Raw genomic sequence first — 27,288 nt, 5'->3', positions numbered from 1 at the left:
TGTAGATTATTTTCAGTGGTAATAACTTTGCAAATTAAGATCATTCAGATGTCTTAGACATTCAACAACGTGATACTATTCTGCTTTCAGCTTAAAATAAACCATCGCGTCACAAAAAGGTAATAAACCTTGTTAGGTACAAAAACCCGGTACTGTCTCACCCGTTTGGAAAAGTGAGGTGCCCAGTTAAACGAATGGAAAAACTTGGAAACAAGAGAAAAGGTTTATTCTGCTGAAAATAATACGAAAGGTATAGAAATCCTTAAATATGCAGTCATGTGATATGATAGATCTTTTTTAGTACCAAAAGTTGTTTTTATCATAGGCTTTGATCAAATCAAAATATTCCACTAAAATAGACCAAGTTGTCAGTAACTATCCCTAATAAAAATCCTAAGAGAGACTTTTTAAAGAATGGAAATCACAGGCCAAGTAGTTCTCTTCTTTTTCAGCAATGGAACATTGTTCATGAGAGAAACTGGATCCATCCCTCCTTTTTTAATGAGCCTGAATATGGCCCATTACAAAATATGCATGGTTCACCTAGGTCTGCTTCACCTGATGAAGTCGAAGAATCTTGTTTTCTCAAATTTTTCAGCTGGTTTGTGTTTTCCGAATGTTTTTTCTGCTATTTCACCTCCGTTATGGCTTGATACTTTTCTGTCTTTACCATTAAATGTTTTCGTTTTGAGTTTTTCTTTCTGTCTTTACCTTTCCTGACCTTTACTTAAATTTTAAAAAACATTTTTCTATGGTGAGGAGGTCATTATTACAACTTTGCCGTTTCTCCTACTAACGATTTCTATGAATTTTTCCACCAAGTCATCTTCTGAAGAGACAGAACATTTTTGCAACCCTATTTTACCACGCACAGGATATGCGACTACGCTCCACAGTGCAAGATTGAACAAAACAGGCTGTTGGTAAGTAAGCATTCGTATTACGTGCTTCATACAAACATTGAAATACACTAAAAAAAACATTCTCAGTCGAAGTAATTACTTAACCACTCTTTGTCAGGTAATGTTCCTCTTCAAGACACACTGCGCTATGGGGCGCCAGAATCGAATAAAACTTCAGCAAAGCTTTAAAAATGTCTAGAAGGAAAAGCAACGGCCTTCCGCTAGTGACTGTTATTTATTACTCCGAGAATGATGACTGCTAGTAGTTCTGCATGTTATCCTACATATGGCAGCGCTAGTCACGGAAAGCTGAAGATGCCTGGTCTGAACTGCATACCCAGTTTTACCTACTTTCTCCAACTACTTAGCAAATTATCAGTAAAAGCGAAAATAACGCCCAGCTTGCTGAAGGGCAGTGTAATAGGATGTTTCCACTAGAAGAGGAGTAGCTTTAAGCTTTCAAATGCTGCCGTGAAAATAAGGTTACATAATTATTACTGTTTTGTTTGTTCGCAAATGCACGTCGGCAGTCAACGCACAGACTGAAATCCCCGCACCACTGTACCATAGTGCGCCGCTACAGTAGCGACAATAAAATGACCCATTGCACTGGCAAAGTAGAGATTGGCTACGCCGTTTCATTTTGGCTCTTCTAGTGCCGTGCTATTTCCTGTGGTGGCAGGATTTCAATGTATTTTAGGGTTGCAGACGTATATCTATCCGCAAACAATTGGTATGTCAACTGAGTTTTAATTACCTAGGTCCCGAGTTCGAGTCTCGGTCGGGCACACAGTTTTAATCTGCCAGGAAGTTTCTTACCTAGGGATTGTTGTTTCTAGGTATAAGGACAACAAGAATGTGAAAAACCAAGTGACAAAGGCAGTAATGGTACTCGTATGCCTGCAAAATACTGTGTAAAGAAACAAATTTATGACGACTGAGGAGAATCGAAAATTATGTACAATAGTGGTGCGTCCTATTACGATATAGTTTGATAAGACAAAAGGTTATGAACACCTGCTACTATTGTGATTGTGTCTTTGAGTGCCACGAATCCAACAGTTCGCTGGTAGGTTTGTGTAGGTATGTGGCATTAGACGTCTGCGCACAGGTCATGTAAATTGCATAAATAGCGAGCCGCTGATTTGCGTACGCGGTGTTGACGCCCGATAGCGACCCAAATGGGTTCCATAGGATTTACATCAGGCGAATTAGGTCGTCGGGACATCAACATGACCTCAATTTTCATAGCGCGTCTCGTGTCCGCAACGTCACTAGGTGGCTTCCAACGTCGCAGTGTGCAGTGGTCGTAATACTCCTCAAAGCACAGTAGCACGGTTCTAGCTGCTAGACACGGACAGTTATACCTCTGAAAGATGACCGCCGTCGGTGAAGACAACAAGAATCAAGTGACGCAGGTGATTCGCAGTTGTCAGCTTTTCTTCGATTACTACCCCAGGTCCCTTGGAAGCGCAAGAGAACGTTCCGAGTATCAAAATTGCTTCCACAGCCTGCGTCCGTGGCGCGCAGAGGGTTTCGAACCGCCCTTCACCTGGATGACTGCATCTGTGAAGACGACCATCGACATAATGTAGCAAAAACGTGATTCACCCTCGGGGCCGATACGTTTCCGTTTATCTACGGCCGAATCCCGATGTTCCTGTGAACACTGCAATCGTAGGTGACTAAACACCTCAAACAATTTTCACTGTCTGCAAACTCGACTCCAACAACTGTATCATTTCTTTTCTACTTTACAATACTTGCTTGCCTTTAGTAACACATTTTATCAACCCTACAGTTAAATACTCACGTCGTGCTCTCCCAAAGAAACTTCAGCTATCTCCCCCTCCCAGATCATGAACTCTACCGAGACATCACTTTTCCTTTCTTTCCACAGCACCCTTTCCTCAACAACTATTAGTGTTACCAATTCCCGCTTCTACTCCACCCGCACTTCTGTCCTAACGGCAACCCCTACCTTTTCTACAAGCTAGAAGCCGTCACCTGTTACGTTGTGAGAAATATACTTGGTAGTCTTTATAAGAGAGACTTGAAGTGCTTTGTTCTTTGTGTGCATTTCAAGTAGTAGGTGGCACTTAAGTGTGCAGGTGTCTCACAACTGTTTTTTTTCTTTCTTTATTATCCCATATGGGTAGGGGGATGAGCTGTCTGTGGTACAGGGAACCTGCTCTTCAGCCAGCTGACAACGAGACGCTAAATGAGACAATAAACAAGAAACTGGTAGTGACGATAGCTAAATCCAATTTAACATTGAAAAATAAAATGTAAGTGATTTTAGTTATACAATAGATGACTTATTGCACTGGTAGATAAAAAACAATAACAATAAAAGGTAACATGAAACACAATAAGTGCACATTTAAAACGTTTAACAGATGTTGCCGAAACACTGATATTTGAAAGATGCACTTTGTTCTCACTAGAGATTGGAAGGACCTGCCACTAGATAGGGAGTAATTGTTGAAGGGGAAAAGGTTGGCGGGTTAAAAGGGTAGAAATGTGGGGGTATAAGAGTGGAGGACTGGTGTGTAGCAGTGATGAGGAAGGGGTGGACGTTAGGACAGAAGTGCGGGTGGAGTAGAAGCGGGAAATAGTAACACTAATAGTTGTTGAGGAAAGGGCGCTGTGGAAAGAAAGGAAAAGTGATGTCAGGGTAGAGTTCATGATCTGGGAGGGGGAGATAGCTGAAGTTTCTTTGGGAGAGCACGAGGTGAGTATTTAACTGTAGGGTTGGTAAAATGTGTTACTAAAGGCAAGCAAGTATTGTAAAGTAGAAAAGAAATGATACAGTTGTTGGGGTCGAGTTTGCAGACAGTGAAAATTGTTTGAGGTGTTTAGTGTGAGTGAGAAGAGGTGGGAACGTGATGAGTTGGCAAAGGATCCTTGCAGGGAAAGGTAAATGGATGCGAAAAGCGAGGCAGGGTGCGTGGCTTTTGAGGATCTGAGGGGACTTAGAGAACTTAAGAGGACCGGATATCCATGCAGCATTTGTATAGCAAAGGACTGGGCATATAAGGGATCTGCTCATGTGAAGCACAGTGGAAGGGTGTAGTCCCCATGTCCGGCTGGTTTGTAATTTTAGTCTATTGTGTGCCTTCTGTTAGATGGTTAGTAGGTGGGGTTCCACATTAGTTTCAGGTTGAAAGTTAGTCCTAGGTGTTTTAGTGTGTTAGTTATCAGGATGGGACAGTAATAAATGGTGAGGTAAAAGTCATGGAGACGTAAGGTGTGGTTAGTGCGTCCTGTAAATATTGCACGGGTTTTGGAGGGGGTAATCTTAAGGAGCCATTGGCTACACCAGGAGTTAAAGTGATGGGGGTGGATTTGGAGGAATCACTGGGATTTGTGGAGCACAGGATAGAGGGCGACGAAAGTGGTGTCATCAGCTTACTGAAGGAGATGGATAGGTGGATGTGGTATGGGTTTATCAGCAGTGCATAAGAGGTACAAGAGGTGGGAGAGAATGGAACCTTGGAGCTCTTCTGCAGTGGGGTGGAAAGTATAAGGATTCGTGTTTTAACAAGGATATACGATAGGCGATTGGAGAGGAAGGATACAATATTTGATGGGAAGTGTATAAGTCTAGAGTTTTAAAAGGAGACCAGAATGCCTCACGTATTCGTATGCCTTCTCCAGGTCAAGGGAGACAAAGCTGGCAGATTTACGGTTGTTGAGCTGTTGGGATAGGAGATGGGTGAGATTCATGAACTGACGTCAGCAGAGAAGGGAGAGAAGCCCGCCGCGCGGGATTAGCCCAGCGGTCTCAGGCGCTGCAGTCATGGACTGTGCGGCTGGTCCCGGCGGAGGTTCAAGTCCTCCCTCGGGCATGGGTGTGTGTGTTTGTCCTTAGGATAATTTGGGTTAAGCAGTTAAATCGCATAATATTTCACACGCATTTGAATATTTGAGAGAAGCCATACTGGATAATAGGAAGCAGATGATATTGGTGCAGATGGTGGTGAATGCGACGGAAGAGGATGGATTCAAAAACTTTGCTAAACACTGAGGCAGGCCGGCCGATGAGGCCGAGCGGTTCTAGGCGCTTCAGTCTAGAACCGCGCGATCGCTACGGTCGCAGGTTCGAATCCTGACTCGGGCATGGATGTGTGTGCTGTCCTTAGGTTAGTTAGGTTTAAGTAGTTCTAAGTTCTAGGGGACTGATGACCTCAGATGTTAAGTCCCATAGTGCTTAGAGCCTTTTTTTGAGTTGAGGCAGGTCGGGTAGTAGGAGAAGGTATTGGTTGGGGGTGGAGGTGTTTGTTTGCTTTGGGAAAAAGCAGGATTTTGGAGGTTTTTCACAGTTTGGGATAGTAGCCTGTGGACAGAAAAGTGTTAGACATGGTTTCAAGGGTTATGAGAAAGGAGGTAATGCATTCTTTGAGATGGCTATTTGTAATACGGTCATGACCAGGGGATGTGATGCATTTACTGTGAAGTACTTGTTTTATGTCCTGTACTTTGATTGGGGTGTTTAATCCTGTTGTTTGGGCACCGGAGGCTGGGAGCCAGGGGTGGAACACTAATGCCTGTCCGTTCTCAAACAAGAGGGAATTGGGAGTAAAAGTGAGGGTCGTCAGGGTTGGAGAAGGCGTCCGAGAGACAGGATACAAAGTGATTGGTTTTTCTCAAGGCGGCCGGGCAAGAGAAGATTGTTGTGAAGGATAAATTAGTGAGGGATGGGATGGATTCCAGTAGATTTGATGGATTGCTTTCCAGTACTTGGCAGAATTAACTGGGAGTGTGGCATTGGGGCTGGTGCATGTCTGGCGCCAGTAGCGGCGTTTTTTGGCCTTGAGTAAATTTCTAATGTGTCGACATAGCTGCTAGTGGCATGTAAGTGTATTCTGGTCATATGTCTAGAGGAAGGAGCGATATAAGCTATGGGATTTATGGAGAAGCAGTACAGATTGGGGTGGGAGATGGGGCAGTGAGGAGATATGGATTTAATGGGGATATGGGCTTATATGGCATCTGAAATCTGCTGCAGAAAAGCTGTGGTATGCAGCATATCACTAGGTTGCTGGAAGGTTATGGGGTGGCTTTCAATCTGGGTATCTATGGGTTCCCAGTAGGCATTCCAGTTGGTACAGGAGAAGTCATAGACAATTTTCAGACAGAGATGGGGATGGGATGCATTAGGATGAGACAGTGTGTAGGATATGGTGAGGAGCGCAGGTAGGATGGTCACTTCCAGTTGGGTCAAGGACTTCTGCAGTGAGGCATCCAAGGAAGTTGGAGAACCTTGGACGACATCTGGGGTGGCGGTGCTTTCAAGAAGGGTGTGCTGTGGGATGCGGACAATGTCACCTTGGAAGAGATTTGTAAACTGATACCACTATTGGTGTTCTGCACTTGGTATACTATGGATGTTAAGTTCAGTGGCAATAATACAGGTGGAAAAGATATGAACAATGTGGGTGAGGAAATCATATGGGATAGGTTTTGAAGAAGAGGTTTTCGGTGGGATTAATGAGCAAGGTTTGTAGCCAAGCAGGGATGTTTTCGTGGTGGCCAATTGCAACTCCTTCTCTGTCCCTGCAGAGGGAATTATCTGTATCATGGAGGACACAAGGAGAAATTCGAATGGTGTGATATGGTTGGAAGAATGTTTCATTAAGGAAGAAGACATTGACATTACAATGGGAGAGGGTGTGCATGAAAAGGGGCTTGTTCATTGGTAGGGAGCAGATGTTGTGATGTAGGATGCTGTATTTCTGTCACACAAGGATGAGAGTTTATGGATTAGGTTGTGTGGGTGAGGGGATGGAGGAGTTTATAGGATGATCATTAGGATGAAGGGGTTCCATTAATCTGGTTTTACAGGTGTTGGTTTAGACTTGCACTTGGCGGAGCAGATAGGGTGGGTGTCATTACAGGTGTTGCAGGTGAGAAGGGAGGCGAGTGTTTGAGGAAGTGGCAGCCTTTACAGTGAGGGCAGGGGGGGGGGGGGGGGGGAGGGGCGGAGTTTCAAAAATGTTCAAATGTGTGTGAAATCATATGGGACTTAACTGCTAAGGTCATCAGTCAACCTAAATTATCGTAAAGACAAACACACACACCCATGCCCGAGGGAGGACTCGAACCTCCGCCGGGACCAGCCGCACAGGGGGCGGAGTTTCTTAAAGTCAGGAGTGAGGTGGTCATTACAAACAAGGCATTTTTGGCAACGATGGGACAGGGAGGGGGGATGAATTTGGAGGGTTCTTCTTTATGCCAGAAGTTGTAAAACAGGACTCTCTCTGTGAACACGTTAGTGGTGGATGAGAAGATTCCATGAAGACTCCCATGAGGCAGGTGGGACCCGAATTATTGTAGATACAGCGGGCTGTATGGATGTCTAAAGCAGTATTGGAATTGAGTTCGAAGATCGCCTCCTCTGCCATGAAGGCAGATAGGGAGGTGGCGAGGTTGCGAGAATACTGGGGTTCTTTGGACGTGGAAATGGTGCTGAAGAGAGTGAGGGCGGCATGAGTACCAAAAATAATACATGGGATTCTCAGTAGGAGGTTAGAGCGGAAGTCGATATTAATGGATTTGATGAGGACAGAGTCTTTTTGGGGGACGACATGAGCGAAGGAAGTGTGACGGATGTATTTTTGCATTTCTAGAGTGAGAGGTTTGGCATTAAGGAATTTGGGATTAGGATTGAAGATAAGGATAGTAAAAACACCCAGGGTAGTAGGTGTGGAGGGCGACGGGAAAGGGTGGTGCCCATGTGTCTGGCAGGATTGGGAATTGTTTGCGGTTTTTTGGTTATTGTTCAAGTAGAGGGGACAGTATTGGGGTGCTTACGTGGTTTTTTGATTATAGTGAAATTGGGTGGGGGTAGAGAATTGGGAGAAAGTGGAATATGGCGTGGAGCACGAACTCGCACTAGGCTCAAGTAGCTTCGGTCACCTCTAGATGATACTGTGGTTGCAGGTGTTGCGACGGTAGCTCGGCGAATTGTTATTTTGGTGGTAGTTGTAGGGGAGGTGGTTGCTGCAGGAAAAATGGAAGCTGAAGACAGACCAAGGTTGTGGTAGAAGATGGGTAGCAGATCGTGGGAAGGGCAGGGTAAGCTAAAGAAACGACTGCGGGTGGAGAGGATACTGTTGTAAGGGGAGGGTAGTGATAGGGTTGTGGGCCAGAGGAAGTGCTCCATGTATTGATAGTGGGAACAGAGGAGAGGGTGGTGTAAATGATGGAGCTGAATGCTGTGTTCAGTGTTAGTCAAAGAACGAAGGGAAACAGAATTACCGGCTGCGGAGCATCTCCAGGATGGCGGGGAATGACGGCAATGACGTCCGGTGTGTTACTCGTATGACAGCAGATGAGGATGGCGGCGGCGGTGAAGACGGAGGCGGCAGCGGGGGCGAGTAGAGTGCGGCGGTGGCGGCACTGGCGGCGATGACAGTGACAACGACGGCGACGGCGATAAAGGAAGCCGAGGGACGGCGGCGGCGACAACGGCTGCGACGATGGGATGGCAGCTGAACACGCCAATGACGGATGCAAGAAAACGAGGACACGCAAGGAGGTGATGTACACGCGCGTACACACACACACACACACACACACACACACACACACACACACAGAAGACAGTCTCGACGACACACGAAAACGATGTAGATGAACACAAACATACGCTAACAGGGGAACCTCCCCATCGCACCCCCCTCAGATTTTGTTATAAGTTGGCACAGTGGATAGACCTTGAGAAACTGGACACAGATCAATCGAGAAAACAGGAAGAAGTTGTGTGAAACTACGAAAAAAATAAGCAAAATATATGAACTGAGTAGTCCATGCGCAACATAAGCAACATTAAGGATACTGTGAACTCCCGAGCGCCATGGTCCCGTGGTTGGCGTGAGCAGCTCCGGAATGAAAGGTCCTTGGTTCAACTCTTCCATCGAGTGAAAATTTTACTTTCTTTATTCTCGCAAAGTTATGATCCGTCCGTTCGTTCATTGACTGTTCACTGGAATAAGTTTAGTGCCTGTGTTTTGCCACCGCGCCGCAAAACCGTGCGATAAGTAGACGAAAGGACGTGCCTTTCCAATGGGTACTGAAAACATTTGCTCGCAAGGTCATAGGTCAACCGATTCAAAAATGGCTCTGAGCACTATGGGACTTAACATCTTAGGTCATCAGTTCCCTAGAACTTAGAACTACTTAAACCTAACTAACCTAAGGACATCACACACATCCATGCCCGAGGCAGGATTCGAACCTGCGACCGTAGCAGTCCCGCGGTTCCGGACTGCAGCGCCTAGAACCGCACGACCACCGCGGCCGGCGTCAAACGATTCCCCCACAGGACAACACGTCTGACATATTCTATACGACACTGGTGACGGCATATGCGTCACCTGACAGCAATATGTTGTCGACCCATCTAACTTGTACATTTGGCGAATGGGTAAAAAGATTCTTCTATCTTGCCCGATTTAGGGTTTCTTGTGGATGTGATAATCACTCCCAAAAAAGTGATGAAAACATAAGAGTTTGTCACATGAACTGCAACAAATGAATGCAACAGTTTCACAGTCGCACTGTTTTCCCTGTGCTCTGTCAAAACATATATTTTTAACGTTTTCAAATTTTACCGTGTGTAGACCGTCAAGTCCTGCATGTGTCCAAGCAAATCTGAACATGTCTTGGAATTTTGGAGAGCGAAGTTGATTATGTGTGAGTGCCTAAACTTTGATAATTGTCTGAAAATAAGAAGTTTTTCACCCGACGGAGGCTTGAACCTATGACCTTTCGCTTCGCAGCTGCTCACGCTGACCACGGGACAACAGGGCTTCAGATTTCACAGTGTCCTTGATGTTGCCTATATTGCACATGGACTACTCAGTTTGTATATTTTACTTATTTTTTTCATAGTTCCACACAACATCTTCCTGTTTTCTCGATTAATCTGTGTTCAGTTTTTCAAGCCCTATCCACTGTGCCAACTTGTAATTAAATCTGAGGGGGTGCGATGGGGAGGTTCCCTTGTAAGCATAGGGGAGTGGCCGCTATAAGTCTAGGCACAACGAGAGTAGCAGCAAACGAAACTAGAGTCACAAACTTCCAGTCGGTTGGTGCTGATACCCAGTGCAGCCATAAATCCATGTCCCCTACATAAAAAGTCACGTAGGAACAGCACTGTGGAATGAATGAAACACACTTACACCTATTTAAGGGTAGCTCAATAACTAGCCAGCAGAAACATGTGAAATACATCTGGCCAGTCATCTCCAGTCTTGTACAGCGCCATCTACGGAGTGTATTGTGTACCTGAAGAGCCAACCAGACGGAGCCATTCTTTGTACCTACTCGGTTACGACAGGCTAAGCCACACCTTCTTGTCGGCTGAGATCTTGCGACCGCGAATGCCTCTGGCTGTGAACCAGCTTCGCTAACTCCTAGCACACTGTGAGACACACAGGCGCAGCTTAAATGTAGAGTTCTAACTGAAATTCTACACCTGGCGTAAATTCCCCCGCGTAAATATTCCACTATATGTAATTCGAGACGGGATATTGTTGTCCATCAAACGAGAATTTCTCAAGCGAAATGTAGGTTCCTTCCTTTTATGCGTGTTATTTTCGAATACAAAAGGAATCGAAGCACACACTTGTTTTTACATGGCTAATGTATCGTTACTTGTTGATTCTTAGTGTCAAAATGCTGTGCAATAACATGGAACAAGCTCTATTTCTTCTACGTACATATCCAGTAAAAAAATCTGTTCTTATCAACTTAATATCTGTTACATCCTGCATCACTGGACTAGAATATTAAACGCATTTTTGGCTCTTGACAGACTGCTAAGAGCGTCCTGTACCTCTGTCAAAGAAAGCATACGACTTTCTAACTCTCTTAAGCTAGTCAAATGATCGTTACATACGACGTCTCGTAAGGTAGACAAAGAGCAACACAGAGGAGTCGTAAATATCACGTAAATTCAAAGTATCACTTATAAATTCGGCAATATAGATTTTATGACGGTGGCCATCTCTCGCTACGTAGGTTGGAGACTGAAACTTCGTTAAATGATCTCGTCGCAACAGGAAAACACCTGATTAACGTTTCAACTAGAGAATCATATCCGTGGCACTCTCGCTAACGCTACCAACCGCCCAGTGGCACGTCATTAATAATTGATTGAATAATTGATTATTTTGATCAAGAGCCTTGTAAGTTTTTTTAATGCAGCAGATTAAACTCGCCAGGTAACTCAGATGGAAATTCCTGAAGAGAAGGTGATGTTCATTTCGATGAGTACTATAGAGCTATAGATACTATTTAGAGAACCATCATTTGAAGCTGACTCCAGAAGCATTCTACTGCCGCCAACATACATTTCACGCCAGGATCACGAAGATACGAGAAATTAGCGCTCGTACAGAGGTATATAAATCGTCTTTTTTCCCTCGCCCTATTTGCTAGTAGAATATTAAGGAAATAACGAGTAGTGGTACAGGCTACTTTTCGCCAGGCACCGCACGATGACTTGCGAGGTATGTGTGTAGATGTAGATGTAAATTTATTGTATTAGGATGTCAGTCTATCGTCTTATAGGAACACAAGATTCACGGACGTATGTTGCTCTTATTTATCGAGGAAACAAAAGGTGGAGCTCCTGCTGCTGATTCCACCATTCCTCAATCCTCTGCAAACCGTGAAACTTTCTCTTTGAATTAAAAGAATGACCGTGCTGGAAAAGCTACTATGTTACTTGATACTGAAAAAGCTGAGTAAAACTGAAGATACTCTTTACTTATTCTGATCATTTCTAAACTGACACACAATATTTTAGCGCAACGCAATCTCCCATTTAATGATGATGTTGTGGTCTTCAGTCCTGAGAATGGTTTGATGCAGCTCTCCATGCTACTCTATCTTGTGCAAGCTTCTTCATCTCCCAGTACTTACTGCAACCTACATCCTTCTGAATCTCCTTAGTGTATTCATCTCTTGGTCTCCCTCTACGATTTTTACCCTCCACGCTGCCCTCCATTAACAAATTGGTAATCCCTTGATGCCTCAGTTCATGTCCTACCAACCGATCCCTTCTTCTAGTCAAGTTGTGCCACAAACACCTCTTCTCCCCAATCCTATTCAATACCTCCTCATTAGTTATGTGATCTACCCATCTAATCTTCAGCATTCTTCTGTAGCACCACGTTTCAAAAGCTTCTATTCTCTTCTTGTCCAAACTATTTATCGTCCACGTTTCACTTCCATACATGGCTACACTCCATACAAATACTTTCAGAAATGACTTTCTGACACTTAAATCTATACTCGATGTCAACAAATTTCTCTTCTTCAGAAACGCTTTCCTTGTCACTGCCAGTCTGTCTTTTATATCCTCTCTACTCCGACCATCATCAGTTATTTTGCTCCCCAAACAGCAAAACTCATCTACAGATTTAAGTGTCTCATTTCCTAATCTAATTCCCTCAGCATCACCCGATTTAATTCGACTACATTACATTATCCTTGTTTTGCTTTTGTTGATGTTCATCTTATATCCTCCTTTCAAGACACTGTCCATTCCGTTCAACTGCTCTTCCAAGTCCTTTGCTGTCTCTGACAGAATTACTATGTCGTCGGCGAACCTCAAAGTTTTTATTTCTTCTCCGTGGATTTTAATACCTACTCCAAACTTTTCTTTTGTTTCCTTTTCTGCTTGCTCAATATACAGATTGAATAGCATTGAGGAGAGGCTACAACCCTGTCTCAATCCCTTCCCAACCACTGCTTCCCTTTCATGTTCCTAGACTCTTGTAACTGCCATCTGGTTTGTATTTTACCCCTGCCACCTTCAGAATGTGAAAGAGAGTATTCCAGTCAACATTAACAAAAGTTTTCTCTAAGTCTACAAATGCTAGAAACGTAGGTTTGTCTTTCCTTAATCTTTCTTCTAAGATAAGTCGTAGGGTCAGTATTGCCTCATGTGTTCCAACATTTCTACGGAATCCAAACTGATCTTCCCCGACGTCGGCTTCTACCAGTTTTTCCATTCGTCTGTAAAAAATTCGCTTTAGTATTTTGCAGCTGTGATTTATTAAACTGATAGTTCGGTAATTTTCACATCTGTCAACACCTGCTTCCTTTGGGATTGGAATTATTATATTCTTCTTGAAGTGTGACGGAATTTCGCCTCTCTCATACATCTTGCTCACCTGATGGTAGAGTTTTGTCGGGACTGGCTCTCCCAAGGCCATCAGTAGTTCTAATAGAATGTTGTCTACTCCCGGGGCCTTGTTTCGACTCAGGTCTTTCAGTGCTCTGTCAAACTCTTTACGCAGTATCATATCTCCCATTTCGTCTTCACCTACATCGTCTTCCATTTCCATAGTATTGTCCTCAAGTACATCACCCTTGTATAGACCCTCTATATATTCCTTCCACATTTCTGCTTTCCCTTCTTTGCTTAGAACTGGGTTTCCATCTGAGCTCTTGATATTCGTACAATTGGTTCTCTTTTCTCCAAAGGTCTCTTTAATTTTCCTGTAGGCAGTATCTATCTTACCCCTAGTGAGATAAGCCTCTACATCCTTACATTTGTTCTCTAGCCATCCCTGCTTAGCCATTTTGCAATTCCTATCGATCTCATTTTTGAGACGGTTGTATTCCTTTTTGCCTGCTTCATTTACTGCATGTGTAAATTTCCTCCTGTCATCAATTAAATTCAATATTTCTTCAGTTACCCAATGATTTCTACTAGCCCTCGTATTCTTGCCTACTTGATCCTCTGCTGCCTTCACTACTTCATCCCTCCAAGCTACCCATTCTTTTTCTACTGTATTTCTTTCCCCAGTTGCTGTTAATTGTTCCCTTATGCTCTTCCTGAAACTCCGTACAACCTCTTCCAATTTATCTAGATCCCATCTCCTTAAATTCCCACCTTTTTGCAGTTTCTTCAGTTTTAATCTACAGTTCATAACCAATAGATTGTGGTCAGAGTCCACATGTGCCCCTGGCAATGTCTTACAATTTAAAACCTGGTTCCTAAATCTCTGTCTTACCATTACATAATCTATCTGAAACCTGTCAGTATGTCCAGGCTTCTTCCATGTACACAACCTTCTTTTATGATTCTTGAACCAAGTGTTAGCTATGATTAAGTTGTGCTCTGTGCTAAATTCTACCAGGCGGCTTCCTCTTTCATTCCTTAACCCCATTCCATATTCACCTACTACGTTTCCTTCTCTCCCTTTTCCTACTACCGAATTCCAGTCACCCATGACTATTAAATTTTCGTCTCCCTTCACTATCTGATTAATTTATTTTATTTCATCATACATTCCTTCAATTTCTTCGTCATCTGCAGAGCTAGTTGGCATATAAACTTGTACTACTGTAGTAGGCGTTGGCTTCGTGTCTATCTTGGCCACAATAATGTGTTCACTATGCTGTTTGTAGTAGCTTACCCGCACTCCTATTTTCCTTTTCATTATGAAAGCTACTCCTGCATTACCGGTATTTTATTTTGTATTTATAACCCTGTATTCACCTGACCAAATGTCTTGTTCCTCCTGCCACAGATCTTCACTAATTCATACTATATCTAACTTTAACCTATCCATTTCCCTTTTTAAATATTCTAACCTACCTGCCCGATTAAGGGATCTGACATTCCACGCTCCGATCCGTAGAACGCCAGTTTTATTCCTCCTGATAACGAGGTCCTCCTGAGTAGTCCCCACCCGGAGGTCCGAATGGGGGACTATTTTACCTCCGGAATATTTTACCCAAGAGGGCGCCATCATCATTTAACCATACAGTAAAGCTGCATGCCCTCGGGAAAAATTACGGCTGTAGTTTCCCCTGGCTTTCAGCCGTTCGCAGTACCAACACAGCAAGGCCGTTTTGGTTAGTGTTGCAAGGCCAGACCAGTCAATCATGCAGACTGTTGCCCTGCAACTACTGAAAAGGCTGCTGCCCCTCTTCAGGAACCACGCGTTTGTCTGGCCTCTCAACAGATACCCCTCCGTTGTGGCTGCACCTCCGTTATGGCTATCTGTATCGCTGAGGGATGTAAGTCTCCCCACCAACGGCAAGGTCCATGGTTCAGGGGGGGGAGGGGGGGGGGGCTGCCTTTTAATAATCCCTACAAAAGACAAGCCCTGACTAACAATAACCTATATCCGTCATGAATCACTTACTTCACAAAAATCTTCGTTTCTCAAACTACTGCAATACAGCGAGCTCCAGTACTGCCAGTTAGATAAAAGATTCTAACTACTGAAGGCACTGCCGGCCGCAGTGGTCTAGCGGTTCTAGGCGCTCAGTCCGGAACCGCGCGACTGCTGCGGTCGCAGGTTCGAATCCTGCCTCGGGCATGGATGTGTGTGATGTCCTTAGGTTGGTTAGGTTTAAGTAGTTCTAAGTTCTAGGGGACTGATGACCACAGCTGTTAAGTCCCATAGTGCTCAGAGCCATTTGAACCATTTTACTGAAGGCACTAACTACTGATACGCATATAGTTAGCAAATAAAAGATTTTGATGGAGAACAAACAATTAATAGTGTTCAAAAGTTCCTTTTTCTGACGGACACACGTCCAGATAGTCCGCACATATTAACATCTCAAAATTCTGGCATCTCTCTCTCCACATCCACCACTGCTGGCTGCTCACATCCAACAGCTCAACACTGCACTGGCGAATAACTTCCAACAACGAATTCAACCAGCCACAGACTGTACCCAGTGCAGTCAGCGATTTTAATAGAGAGCGCTACGTGGCGTTGTCAACATTAAAACCTAAACAGCCTACTTACAACCTCTATAGCTTACCGGTGTCGCAACACTGCAATAGACAATAGCCTGTATCTAAATACGTATTCATTCAGCAAACGACTGCACATTCCTCGCTAATTTTCTCACTGCAGTCATATCATGAAATGTGTGTGGGAATGAATAATTTGTTTGCTCACAAATACACTCCTGGAAATGGAAAAAAGAACACATTGACACCGGTGTGTCAGACCCACCATACTTGCTCCGGACACTGCGAGAGGGCTGTACAAGCAATGATCACACGCACGGCACAGCGGACACACCAGGAACCGCGGTGTTGGCCGTCGAATGGCGCTAGCTGCGCAGCATTTGTGCACCGCCGCCGTCAGTGTCAGCCAGTTTGCCGTGGCATACGGAGCTCCATCGCAGTCTTTAACACTGGTAGCATGCCGCGACAGCGTGGACGTGAACCGTATGTGCAGTTGACGGACTTTGAGCGAGGGCGTATAGTGGGCATGCGGGAGGCCGGGTGGACGTACCGCCGAATTGCTCAACACGTGGGGCGTGAGGTCTCCACAGTACATCGATGTTGTCGCCAGTGGTCGGCGGAAGGTGCACGTGCCCGTCGACCTGGGACCGGACCGCAGCGACGCACGGATGCACGCCAAGACCGTAGGATCCTACGCAGTGCCGTAGGGGACCGCACCGCCACTTCCCAGCAAATTAGGGACACTGTTGCTCCTGGGGTATCGGCGAGGACCATTCGCAACCGTCTCCATGAAGCTGGGCTACGGTCCTGCACACCGTTAGGCCGTCTTCCGCTCACGCCCCAACATCGTGCAGCCCGCCTCCAGTGGTGTCGCGACAGGCGTGAATGGAGGGACGAATGGAGACGTGTCGTCTTCAGCGATGAGAGTCGCTTCTGCCTTGGTGCCAATGATGGTCGTATGCGTGTTTGGCGCCGTGCAGGTGAGCGCCACAATCAGGACTGCATACGACCGAGGCACACAGGGCCAACACCCGGCATCATGGTGTGGGGAGCGATCTCCTACACTGGCCGTACACCACTGGTGATCGTCGAGGGGACAATGAATAGTGCACGGTACATCCAAACCGTCATCGAACCCATCGTTCTACCATTCCTAGACCGGCAAGGGAACTTGCTGTTCCAACAGGACAATGCACGTCCGCATATATCCCGTGCCACCCAACGCGCTCTAGAAGGTGTACGTCAACTACCCTGGCCAGCAAGATCCCCGGATCTGTCCCCCATTGAGCATGTGTGGGACTGGATGAAGCGTCGTCTCACGCGGTCTGCACATCCAGCACGAACGCTGGTCCAACTGAGGCGCCAGGTGGAAATGGCATGGCAAGCCGTTCCACAGGACTACATCCAGCATCTCTACGATCGTCTCCATGGGAGAATAGCAGCCTGCATTGCTGCGAAAGGTGGATATACACTGTACTAGTGCCGACATTGTGCATGCTCTGTTGCCTGTGTCTATGTGCCTGTGGTTCTGTCAGTGTGATCATGTGATGTATCTGACCCCAGGAATGTGTCAATAAAGTTTCCCCTTCCTGGGACAATGAATTCACGGTGTTCTTATTTCAATTTCCAGGAGTGTATATAGAAGGAGCCGCAAGGAGATCGCTCTCAGCCTCCCTTTTGCAGGGTATCGCTTACTGCTCATATTCACATACATCTTGCATTCTTCGATTAGGAGAAAGTTTACATTTTCCAACACTAAAAAGAACCAGGTTTTCAAGCTCTGATATACTAAACATTTGTCAATGGTAGTCGGGAGTGCAACACACATCATTGTACTTTAATAACTCTGAAAGACGTTTGGAGTAGTTTTAATGGGACATTTGTTAATGATGGGAGGAAGTACCACACATACAACATTTCTGTACTTAAATAGCATTGATTTATGCATGGACACTATGCAAAATTGTTTCGCAAATAAGCGCTTTTGTATGCGCTGAATTCTGTTTTTATTGCGTCTAAAAGCAGTCGGGGTAGGTATAACACCTTGCATGTAAGTTTCGTAGATCTTAGAATGCTTGAGTGACCGAAATCACAAACAACTCTCCTTCATGTCAATGCTCTCGCTAACTTAAGCAAGACAATACCACAGATCTACTCTAGCTCCACTGCAGCACATTCAGCTTGCCACAGACCGTGTATGTGCATGACAGTTTGATGCTTTAGCATACACCCTGTGATGACTCTCGGGCTGTTAATATTAACGCACCAGCACCAAGCACAACGAGTAATGATGCACTGACACAGCTGAAGTCAGAGAGGGGAATGCCAAGACACAATGTGTCGCAATAAACCGATAAAAGCTTCTCCCTCTCTATTTCATCGAGTGTCATCATCATATGTCACCACACACTCTTAACTTCTATTGCAACATGGAGGTCAACGTCAGCTGCTATCCCGACATTAACAGAAATAGATACATTTGTGAATAAATGATACAGAAATATTGATTCGACAGCTCGGAACTACATAGTCACTGTCTACCAGTCATGTGAGCTGACATCAGTTCATGTAATGTGGCTGATCCGTGACCGACACCTCACCTGGATCCTGCTCCATCCAATCGAAAGCCCACAACCACCTCTGACTCCTCAAACTCCTCTCTGGCCGGACATGGGGGTTGAACCCCTCTTCCATCATCTCCATCATCCACACCTACAAATCCTTAATCCGTACCCATCCTCTGTTATGCCAGTCCCACCTGGATATCCGCCCGCCCCCACAAATTCTATAAGTCCCTCCAAATCTTCAAGCACCATGCCACTCCTCCTAGGCGTCCGTATACACCTCCCGTCCCCCATCCGGATCCTCTACGACCTGATTCCTTTCCCCCATCTGCTCCTATTCGTTTGAAGAATAAAGCATTATTGTTAAAATGCGTCCTTTTCTTGTTTTTCCTACAGCAGTCACACTTAGGTCTCCTCTTAATATCATAGCTGTGCTTACATTGTGATCTTGAGACCTCCGGACCTGTGCTGAAAATTCGTGTATTTTTAATACCGAAGCGTGGACCTAACTTAAAATACCACCGATCTATCAACGTAGTCTTCTTTAAGGTTAGAAAGAAAAACATCTTTTCGTCCCCCAGCACTGTACTGTTGTTGTGTGCTATAGAGTTCGATATGATCTTGTAGCAAAGGCTTTGCGACATGGACACCCCACTAAGCTAGTAGCGACTACATTCTGTATTGGGGTGTATTGCAATTTATAAAAGAAAATCTAAGTGCTTCGTAAGGCGATGCCCAATATTGCTTTAGTATAAAGCATAATACAGCAGATTTAATCGGAAGTGGCAGTTCGAGGTGCCTGGTTTCTTAATTTATGCAATATATGCCGCATGGAACGATGATGTCATACATCGGTACTTTAATAAAGGGAAGTCTCTGCACTCTAGAGACATTGTACCATATTCCATAGTCAGGAGTGTGGCATATACTACAAGAAATTGCTATGAATGGAACAAGAATACAAAAATAAAACGAAAAACAAAACAAAAAATATTTAAAGCAGAACCGATTGACGTTTAAATGGACCTTCAACCTGTGCTATTTGCAATGACCTTCTGTAGATGATTACTGGCATATGGATGCAGAAAATTAGAATGGATATTTGCGACTACATAATGTTGAGGAGAAATGTGTGAAAAGAAACTGGTTTTAAGTCCTGATTTCATGGAACCTTTACTGTGGTCGGAGAGACTACTACACACAGAATCGCTCTGACAGACGGTTGGAGGTTCAGTTAGACGCATCTCATTCCATTGCACCCCTGGATTACTGGGGACTTCTTTTTTCTTCCTAAGGAAGTTACATTCCGAAATCAGGAGGGGTTCTACATGGATGTATACGCCGTGTAAGAACGTAGTTTCAATGGAATATTTGTTAATGGTGAGAGAGAGTACCACACGTACATTATCACTGTACTTAAATAGCATTCACTTACGTTTGGAGTCTATGTGACAGTATTTCGTTAACAATTGTTTTTGTATTCTTTGAATTGAACATTTATTGCTTCAAAACCCTGTTGGAGTAGGTATAACACCTTGCATGTAACTTTCGTTGATCTTAAAATGATTGAGTGACCGAAATCACAAACATCTGCTCTTCATCTCAATGCTCTCGCTAACTTAAGCCAGACAATACCACAGATGATCTTAGAATGATTGAGTGACCGAAATCACAAACATCTGTTCTTCATCTCAATGCTCTCGCTAACTTAAGCCAGACAATACCACAGATACAATCTCGCTTCACTGCAGCACACACGGCTTCCTTCAGAACACTTATGTGCATGACTCTTTGATGTTTTAGGATACGCTCTGTAATGACTCTCGAGCTCTGAATTTTAACGTACGCACACCAAGCAGAACGACTAATGTTGCTTTAACACTGCAGCTGTCGGAGAGGGAAATGCTGAGACAGAATTTGTCATACTTAACCGATACCTGCCGTCGATATATACGTCAGTTTGCCTCACAACTTCTCGCACCCTATTTCATCGGGCCTTATCATCGTACATCACTATACATTCTTAACATCTACTATAACTTGGAGGTCAATGGCAGCTGCTACCCCGACATTAATACCCGTAGACCTGTTTGTGGTTAAATGATACGTAGTACTGAACAGTAACATAGAATCGACAGCTCACCACTGCATAGCTGCTGTCTACCAATCATGTGTTACGTTGGCGTGCTCCATTCGAACACAACGGTGGATTAGGGTAAGTATGAAGCAAAAAGACAGTTCTTTTAGTCGATCAGTGCTCCAGATTGGGATGGAAGGGTTATCAACGATACTAATGCAATGTGTACACCGCTATACGTTGTGCAGCGGTATGAGGCGTATTTGTTTTGTTGACTGCAGACAGGCGGGAATACCTATGGCGGCGCTGGTAAGTGACCTGGACGTAACTAAATCTATTGCACATTAATGGGACCAGAAATTCGGTAGACTGTTACCGAAATAATTAACCGCTGTAAAACGCCTTGCAGCAACCATCTGGAGCGAGGTGCGGCAGAATGCATATGTCGGGCTCATATTCATTTGCTGCAATTTTAATGGAAGCAACCCAGACACTGACGACTGACAGATCGATGAGCTAAATCAGAAGAATGTGTTAGGCTTAAATTCATTTGCATTGATATTCAAGGAGCTGTAATCCGCCCATAAGAAGTGTCAGCGTAGGAGGTGAGTGGCTGCAATTCCCGTCGGCATTTCGCCTGGAGGCTGTGACACTAGAATTTAGATCGAGGTATAATAGGCACTGAGATGATTGTTGTTGCTGAAGGGAACATCGATATTGATTTGGTCTGGCTTGTACATGTTGGTCCTGACTGAGTACGGTTCAATGGCTGTTCCACTCCGATGGGTGCGTAGGGGAAAAATGAACAATGCTATGATTAAACTCCGAGTCTTTCCCTATTCTTGCAGTAGCTCTGAATTGTGCGTGGAGATGCAAGACTGTTGCACTAATGTGAAGGATCCAGTGGATAGCGTGCATGTCGAAAGCTTTACGATACTGTTAGAATTATATTGTGGAGGTATATCCCAACGGAAAAAGTGGTGACGTATTTCTCATGAAACACTATACTTTCGAAGTAGATTCTGATACCATTCTGCAATCACATATCTAGCATAGTAATCATTGGAATGCGATGAAGGAGATTAACACACGTACAGGGACACATTTATAGACAATCATTTGATATCGATGAATTGTAGATGTATCAGTTTTACTTCATGGGGCCCTCGTATAGTAAAGATGCAGCAGTAAGGCTTCCTTGGCCAATAAAGAACCTGTATCTGGGATAGCGGTGATAGAGGAAATTAGGGTACATACAGAGTCATAAAAACATGTTTTATGTAAATGTGAGGTGTGTAAAGTGTTATTTATTTGTGGCGATGTATGCAGACAATGTAATGCCCCCCCCCCCCCCCCCATGTTGCTTTTACCAGGTAGTCGAAACTAGCTAATCGCACGATTAAATAAAAATCACTTTTTAGCCTACTACCGGCCATGTTTACGTTCATTATATTTCTCTTCGTCCGCAGCTCGTGGTCGCTCGGTAGCGTTCTCGCTTCCCACGCTCGGGTTCCCGGGTTCGATTCCCGGCGGGGTCAGGGATTTTCTCTGCCTCGTGATGACTGGGTGTTGTGTGCTGTCCTTAGGTTAGTTAGGTTTAAGTATTTCTAAGTTCTAGGGGACTGATGACCATAGATGTTAAGTCCCATAGTGCTCAGAGCCATTTGAACCATACTTCTCTTCTCATGAGTGCGAAGTTAATAAACCCAAGATGGTGTGGAATCCGTTGCTGAATCACCCTATGTTGTGTGCCTTTGATGTTATGGTACATTTCTATTAGTTCTGTCCATTCCGTTTTTGGTTGCCTACTGTGAAACTTACTATGTGATACGGGCATGTTGGTGGTAAGTAGATGCTGCACAATTTTCGCTAGCTGGTTTGTACGTGCATGATTGCCCCTAATTCGTCCAGTGTAGATGAACTAGTTAACGTAGCTCCTTTGCTCGATTGAGGCTTATCAGCATACTGTGTGCCAAAGAATTTTCAGTTTTGGCTTCGGTCGCCCTCCTAAGAGACTCTAGGGAACCTAACAATCAGTACGTACTTTGTCGACTTACAATTCCACGATGTAAATGCCATGCAACTCTGCGGTTAATATCTACGCTTCTGTTGGAGACAGGAAAGACGTTTGTCCATATCTTGTTGGTTCATCAAAAAATGTGGCTCTGCGGGGACGTACTATTTGGAATCATCCGTCTACAGTTTGCAACACTCATGCTAAAGGTATTCGATTATAACGTTGGTCAGCATGTTAAACGGAGCCCACTGTAAACACCTGGACATGGATTATCGAGAGACCGGCAAATCACCACTCACTGGACATGAACTGGTGAACTCTGGGACAGACCTGAGGCAGCAGCGAATGACGTACCCGTATCTCATCCAAGCACATTCCCATTCATGTACTGTTAGGTTAGAGCCCTTATTGCCGCCAGAGATCGCAACTCGGTGTACTAAATTCTCACCCTGTTTATCCCAAATCACCTAAAAATGTAATCATTGTTTCTACTACACTGTACACTTACAATACATATTACAGTGGTTGGACAACAAACTGCCGTACCTTAAAACGCTGTAGCAAATCTGTTGGCATTCAGAACCACTTTCAGTTGTCTCGGAATTTATAAATACATGTCCTGTAAGGTTTACGTACTTCCTGTAAGATACACTACTGCCCATTAAAATTGCTACACCACGATGATGACGTGCTACAGACGCGAAATTTAACCGACAGGAAGAAGATGCTGTCATATGCAAATGATTAGCTTTTCAGAGCATTCACACAAGGTTGGCGCCGGTGGCGACACCTACAACGTGCTGACATGAGGAAAGTTTCCAAACGATTTCTCATACACAAACAGCAGTTGACCGGCGTTGCCTGGTGAAACGTTGTTGTGATGCCTCGTGTAAGGAGGAGAAATGCCTACCATCACGTTTCCGACTTCGATAAAGGTCGGATTGTAGCCCGTCGCGATTGCGGTTTATCGTATCGCGACATTGCTGCTCGCGTTGGTCGAGATCCAATGACTGTTAGCAGAATATGGAACCGGTGGGTTCAAGGGTAATACGGAACACCGTGCTGGATCCCAACAGCTTCGTATCACTAGCAGTCGAGATAACAGGCATCTTATCCGCATGGCTGTAACGAATCGTGCGGCCACGTCTCGATCCCTGAGTCAACAGGTGGGGACGTTTGCAAGACAACAACCATCTGCACGAACAGTTGGACTACGTTTGCAGCATCATGGACTATGAGCTCGGAGACCATGGCTGCGGTTACCCTTGACGCTGCATCACAGACAGGAGCGCCTGCGACGGTGAACTCAACGACGAACCTGGCAAAACGTCTTTTTTCGGATGAATCCAGATTCTGTTTATGGCATCATGATGCTCGCATCCGTGTTTGACGATATCGCGGTGAACGCACATTGGAAGCGTGTATTCGTCATCGCCATACTGGCGTATCACCCGTCGTGTTGGTATGGGGTGCCATTGGTTACACGTCTCGGTCACCTCTTGTTCGCATTGACAGCACGTTGAACAGTGGACGTTGCATTTCAGATGTGTTACGACCCGTGGCTCTACCCTTCATTCGATCCCTGCGAAACCCTACATTTCAGCAGGATAGTGCACGACCGCATGTTGCAGGTCCTGTACGGGCCTTTCTGGATACAGAAAATGTTCGACTGCTGCCCTGGACAGCACATTCTCCAGATCTCTCACCAACTGAAGTCGTCTTGTCAATGGTGGCCGAGCAACTGGCTCCTCACAATACGCCAGTCACTACTCTTGATGAATTGTGGTATCGTGTTGAAGCTGCATGGGCAGTTGTACCTGTACACGCCATCCAAGCTCTGTTTGACTCAATGCCCAGGCGTATCAAGGCCGTTATTACGGCCAGAGGTGGTTGTTCTGGGTACTGATTTCTCAGGATCTATGCACCCAAATTGGGTGGAAATGTAATCACATGTCAGTTCTAGTATAATATATTTGTCCAATGAATACCCGTTTATCATCTGCATTTATTTATGGTGTAGCAATTTTAATGCCCAGTAGTGTAGAATCAAGCGCAGGTAACGACGATGGAGGTGGTTAGCGATCACGCATCCTTCTTCCCAAAGAAGAGCACAGAGGCTCAATAATATTGAACTCTGGTGACTGTGGTGGCCAGAACAATTCGTCCTCAAGCTCATGATACTAGTTCTGCCGATGCGAGATGTGCGAAGAGGGTCCATGGCGCCTTGGGACACAGGATTCCCATCGGCGGAACATACATTGTATTATGGGATGGACCTGAACAGCCAAAGAGGACACATTATCCTTGGTAGTAATGAATTCCCAAATCATCACAGAATCCCCGCCTTGTTTCACTCTTGCGACGTAAACTTGGCCAGAAGTTGGAAACAGTGTGCAACAAGACTCATCCGAATAAATGACATTCTTCCATAGCACCACAGTTCAGGTTTTAGGGCTTCGGCACCACGTTTCCCTGTTATAGGCATTTGTATCACTGATCAGGGGTTTTAGAATTCCAACTCGCCCTGCAGTTCCCAGCTCCTCTCATGACTATTAGCAAGGAACCAATCATCTATGGTCCATAGCACGCTAACACAACACTACTGGAGAGCCCCTGCGACACAGCTACTACTGGCAACCCCAGATACTCGACCCGCCGAAAAACAGGCAATCTCAGGGAAGCCGTACTGTACACAACACGCAAACCAGCCACACACACCCCTTACACTGTGAGCTGATCTACGGCCGATCGCTCACTACTGTATGACGACCTCGGACTGTTACAGGGACGAAGCCGCTGCAGCATGCCCAGGAGAATTCACAGGAGCCCAGCTGCAGCGCCCGGACTGACCCACCTACAAAGAGCACCCGCAGCGACAGAGGTAATGATGCACGATACCTCGCACTCACATAACCTCACCTTGCATGTACTGTCGCAGCTAGCAAGCCGCTACTGCCCTTACTACCCGTCCTACTGTCGCAGAGGTTTTTCTCCATTGGCAGTTTTTTCCCCCTCTGCCCTTACAAACCGCTACGTTTCTATCGCTTTCGTCCACTTTCTGTCTCCTGATGGAGCATGTCAATGAGTAATCCCACCCAGACGCATAGACAACATCACAGCCTGCATCCTTTGACTCCTGATTCGGAAACTAAATTGTTATACGTAAGTGACAGTAGAACTTTTGGTTTGGTCACCACGTAGGTGCCGACCGTTGTGACCGAGCAGTTCTAGGCGCTTCAGTCCGGAACCGCGATGCTGCTACGGTCGCAGGCTCGAATCCTGCCTCGGGCATGGATATGTGTGATGTCCTTATGTTAGTTAGGTTTAAGTAGTTCTAAGTCTAGGGGACTGATGACCTCAGATGGTAAGTCCCAACGTGCTCAGAGCCATTTGAACCATTTGAACCACGTCGAAGTGGGCGTGGAGGGGGCCCATCCTATATAAAAATTATGTTGGTTTGCTGTTGAAAGGGTTCGTGAGTGCGACATTCAGTTCTGCAGTGACGTTTGCAGCCATCGCCCTTTCATTTTTCGTCCCAGTCGTCTTCAATGAAAGTCTGTCACCATCACTCAACACACACTTTCGTCCGCGTTGTGAGACGGCGGATGATATTTTTCCGCTTTCCCCGTATGCGATATAAATCTTCGATCGGCGCCGGCTCCGTGGATTACGGAAGCATCCACCATGCGAGCGCCAACAATTTGAGCACGTTCAAATTCACTTAGCTCGGACATAATAAATTCACACCCACACAGAACGCATAATGACTACGACTGTGACTTGCAAGGTACTGGGAACATTGTGCAGAAGACGTCCGCTGTCAAATTCAACAGAACAACCTGCAGGCTTCACTATCATATGCATTTATGTTCAATGATGTGTTTCTCGTGGTGTTCCTATATTTATTCCAACCCCTGTACAAGATGGTCCATTGACAGTGACCGGGCCAAATACCTCACGAAATAAGCATCAAACGGGAAAACTACAATGAACGAAACTCGTCTAGCTTGAAGGGGGAAACCAGAATGCGCTATGGTTGGCCCGTTAGATGGCGCTGCCATAGGTCAAACGGATATCAACTGTGTTTATTAAAATAGGAACCCCCATTTTTATTACATATTTGTGTAGTACGTCAAGAAATATGAATGAGTTGGACCACTTTTTTCGCTTTGTGATAGATGGCGCTGTAATAGTCACAAACGTATTAAGTACCTGGTATCACGTAACATTCTGCCAGTGCGGACGGTATTTGCTTCGTGATACATTACCCGTGTTAAAATCGACCGTTTACCAATTGCGAAAAAGGTCGATATCGTGTTGATGTATGGCTATTTTGATCAAAATGCCCGACGAGCGTGTGCTATGTATGCTGCTCGGGATCCTGGACGACATCATCCAAGTGTCCGGACGGTTCGCCGGATAGTTACGTTAGTTAAGGAAACAGGAAGTGTTCAGTCACATGTGAAACGTCAACCACGACCTGCAACAAATAATGATGCCCAAGTAGGTGTTTTAGCTGCTGTCGCGGCTAATCCGCACATCAGTAGCAGACAAATTGCGCGAAAATCGGGAATCTCAAAAACGTTGGTGTTGAGAATGCTACACCAACATCGATTGCACCCGTACCATATTTCTGTGCTTCAGGAATTACATGGTGACGACTTTGAACGTCGTGTACAGTTCTGCCACTGGGCACAAGAGAAATTGCGGGACGATGACAGATTTATGGTACGCGTTCTATTTAGCGACGAAGCGTCATTCACCAAGAGTGGTAACGTAAACCGGCATAATATGCACTATTGGGCAACGGAAAACCCACGATGGCTGCGACAAGTGGAACATCAGCGACCTTGGCGGGTTAATGTATGGTGCTGCATTATGGGAGGAAGGATAATTGGCCCCCATTTTATCGATGGCAATCTAAATGGTGCAATGTATGCTGATTTCCTACGTAATGTTCTACCGATGTTACTACAAGATGTTTCACT

The 27,288-nt window shown here is 45.1% G+C and overlaps 1 pseudogene; it reads left to right on the top strand.

Annotated features, from left to right (window-relative positions):
- The first annotated feature begins 10,615 nt into the window (after positions 1–10,615).
- On the top strand, positions 10,616–10,781 carry LOC126261367 (U2 spliceosomal RNA; annotated as a pseudogene).
- The last annotated feature ends 16,507 nt before the right edge of the window (positions 10,782–27,288 follow it).

Source organism: Schistocerca nitens, chromosome 5 (assembly GCF_023898315.1).
Source record: "Schistocerca nitens isolate TAMUIC-IGC-003100 chromosome 5, iqSchNite1.1, whole genome shotgun sequence".
Taxonomy (NCBI): Eukaryota; Metazoa; Arthropoda; class Insecta; order Orthoptera; family Acrididae; genus Schistocerca; species Schistocerca nitens.
The sequence above is the reverse complement of the archived record's forward strand: the minus strand, read 5'-3'. Positions and strand labels throughout refer to the sequence as shown.